Source organism: Ruditapes philippinarum, unplaced genomic scaffold, assembly GCF_026571515.1.
Source record: "Ruditapes philippinarum isolate M1 unplaced genomic scaffold, ASM2657151v2 ctg3263_1_1_1_1, whole genome shotgun sequence".
Classification (NCBI taxonomy): Eukaryota; Metazoa; Mollusca; class Bivalvia; order Venerida; family Veneridae; genus Ruditapes; species Ruditapes philippinarum.
The window spans coordinates 176,980-180,153 of NW_026865274.1; the positions used below are offsets into that span (position 1 = coordinate 176,980).

The following is a 3,174-nucleotide window of genomic DNA, read 5'->3' on the forward strand; positions in this document are numbered from 1 at the left end:
TAACTAATAAAGACGACAAGAAAACTGGGAAACAGTTTAATAACAATTGACTTGTATACTATGCAATTTGGTGCAATTGTGCAATACTCGTACAAATCGTAACAACGTCAAAAGTCGGGTGGCGTATTTTTAATACCTTGGAAACAAAAAAATGACATTTCAAAACTTAATGGAAAAAACTTTTTTGCAGTTAATGGAAATGAAAAGTCGTAAGTATTTAAATGATTCTAATGAATCACTTTAAAATCACTCTTTGCAACATGCCGAATCAAAGAAAGATTTTTTTTAAACCAACTGTTTCTGTGATATTTGCAAATAAACCATTATAGTGTTCAAACAAATGTATTAGTTTATATAATTTTATGGTATGATGGTTTCGTTCATTTCCAAGATTTACTATGTTAGAGAGATTTGTTACTGTTTGAGTGAACGGTGGGCAGAATAATATTGCAAGTTTCATTGTCTTTCAAGAACAGATTCTATCAAACATGATACGTGATTATTTTACTTTTCTGCTCTGTAGAAATTTCCCTTTTCCAAGATTTTGTTTTGCTATTCGTATGCAATATTTTTTAATGAAGTATGGTACTTTATGTTGGTGACTCATCATTTTTCCATTTTACTGTTACCTGCAAACAATGTGTTCTCCCAGTAGTATTTAAATGATTAATCATATTTCCAAAGCAGAACATGAGTACCATATTTGACACTTACTTTTGTTGCTATTTGTATTAAATGAAAACTAATAATATGAAATTTCGAACGATTGAAACAAATCAAAAAAAGATTAACAAATAAAATATATATTGATTAATTATACAAAGGGAATGTGCGCTTAATGAGTTGTTTTTATGTAGCACTGGCAGGTAAACGTACCATATAAGTAATATTTCGCTCTTAGGAAGAAAACACGAGTCCCAAATATATTTGGAAAAAATACTTGTCTAAATGCCTGGACTTTTCGAAAATCCATCCCGTCAACATTCCAAATATTGACGAAACTTTCTTCACTGTAGTCTAAATATTAGTAATCTGCAAATTCTGAAAATGCGATTTTCTATACCGACGTTTCGGCTGAACAACCTTCTTCTGGGTACTTACATAAATAATAAATTATCGTAATAGTAAGCATAAGAACCTTTTCAACTATTCGGGTTACCACAAGGGATGGTTTCAGCAGCTGCGAAACCAGATTTTCTTTTGGAGATTGCTTTAAATATATCAAAGTAACGCTTTTAGATTCTACAGTTAGCAGTACTAATGTATATTTCCAAGAGAGCCCTTTTTAAAATGAAAACGAAAACAAAACAAACAAAAATACAAATGAACATTTTTTTTCTATTATAACTTAAAGTTATCTATACATTAGGCATTAACGAGATAAAATTATTTTGCTTTATAACATTATTTTTCTTATTGCGCCGGAAAACGATAAAACGTAGAAAATATAGAACAAAATGTAGAGAATAAAATAAAGTACAAGAAACAATAGAATATGATGACAATGATTGTTATGACGTGGCTTATAAACATATTAGCACAACATTCCTTTAATCTGTAAATTGTTTATTTCAACAATGGAAAGCATAAGACACGTATAAACATGATGACGGAAAGAAACAAAACGGTCGGAAAGCATGCTTCCGTTCTTTAAAATCCATGCATGAAAACAATGCCAAAGTATCACATATTTAGTTTGTGGTGGTTGTGTCTTAATATAACTTTTTCTACAAACGCATCATTTTCAATGTCTTAAAAGTATATTAATATAATAAAAAAGATACAGGATAAGGTTTATAATAGAACCTTAACAAGTAACAAAGATATAACTTTTAAGAATAAGTAAACTTCGGCGGATGTTTCTAAATTCAAAACTTTGCCATTTCTTGTTTAAATGTTGAAGTTTGCTAAAGCCGGTTCTAAGGAGCGCGGACGGTAGTTTGCACTTGACAGTATCGCCCATAAACAGACTAAATCAAACCGAGCCTGCAACATAATTTTGCCGTTTTGGACTTTCTTTAGGGATTGTTATTTTATCTATTTTTTATTTATATTTAGAGATTTATTTTCAAACTATCATTCATAACGTGTCGGTTCCGTAGTGTAGTGGTTATCACGCTCGCTTCACACGCGATAGGTCCTGGGTTCGAGCCCCAGCGGAACCAAATTGATACTTTTAACGCTACTTTTTAATTACGATATACATATTTATTAAATTTATGCCAAGTCAAAAAATCTTCAATTTTTTCTCTATTCTTTATCGATAAAAGAAAGCACTGATTATATTTTTTATCTATGTGTTTGTCTGTCAGTTTATATATTAGGAAATTATTTTTTTATTATTTCTTATGAACTGATTATTTATTATAAAGTATTTTCCTAATATGAACTCCGATGAAATTAACAACAGAAAAAATAGCGCTGAATTGAATAAGAAAACAAGAATTAAAGCAAAATATATAAATATTAAAGCAAGAAAATAAATATTATTGTTTCGTCACAGTGCGAACAGGCAAAGATTATTCCACCTGAACCAAAGATCTTGAAACTTGATTGATCGATTGATATTATCCCAACGTTAAGTTTTTTTAGCGGAAGGAGTTGAAGCTTCATTTTAGTTGTCCTTACTTTTGGGAAAAGTTAAATACCTTACATTTTACAACTATTCAACTCCTACATCGATGTACCTCTCCCATCATTTTACTCGAGGCAAAATATGATGACAAAGCAAGATTTAAAGTATAATTTTACTTTAAAGATAAACTATTCTCAAATTTGATATTTGTAAAAATAAAATATGCATTTTTTTTACTTTACATAAAGTAGAAAGGTTATGCTTTAATGACAATACACTTTAATGGGGCACACTATGAATATATATTGTCATTACAAAAAAACTGGCAGTTTTTTATGAAAGGACGAGATTGACTAGGCCCCTAATAATGATTCTCAAACATAGTTTGTATGTTCTTGTGGTTTAAATTAGACATATTCAATAAAAAGAATAGATTTAAATAAATGTCTGCAATAAAATCATAAAATAGAAATAGTTTTTTTCTTCGGGATTTTTTTCAATCAATGTGTTATTAACGTTATTCATCGGTTCCGTAGTATAGTGGTTATCACGCTCGCTTCACACGCGAGAGGTCCTGGGTTCGAGCCCCAGCGGAACCA

General features: G+C 30.1%; 2 non-coding genes across 2 annotated transcripts; both read left to right on the plus strand.

Moving 5' to 3' along the window:
- Window positions 1-2,092: 2,092 nt before the first annotated feature.
- Trnav-cac (transfer RNA valine (anticodon CAC)) lies at window positions 2,093-2,165 on the plus strand. Its single transcript has one exon. It is a non-coding gene; the product is annotated as a tRNA-Val (tRNA).
- A 936-nt stretch (window positions 2,166-3,101) lies between these two features.
- Window positions 3,102-3,174, plus strand: Trnav-cac (transfer RNA valine (anticodon CAC)). The gene has a single exon. It is a non-coding gene; the product is annotated as a tRNA-Val (tRNA).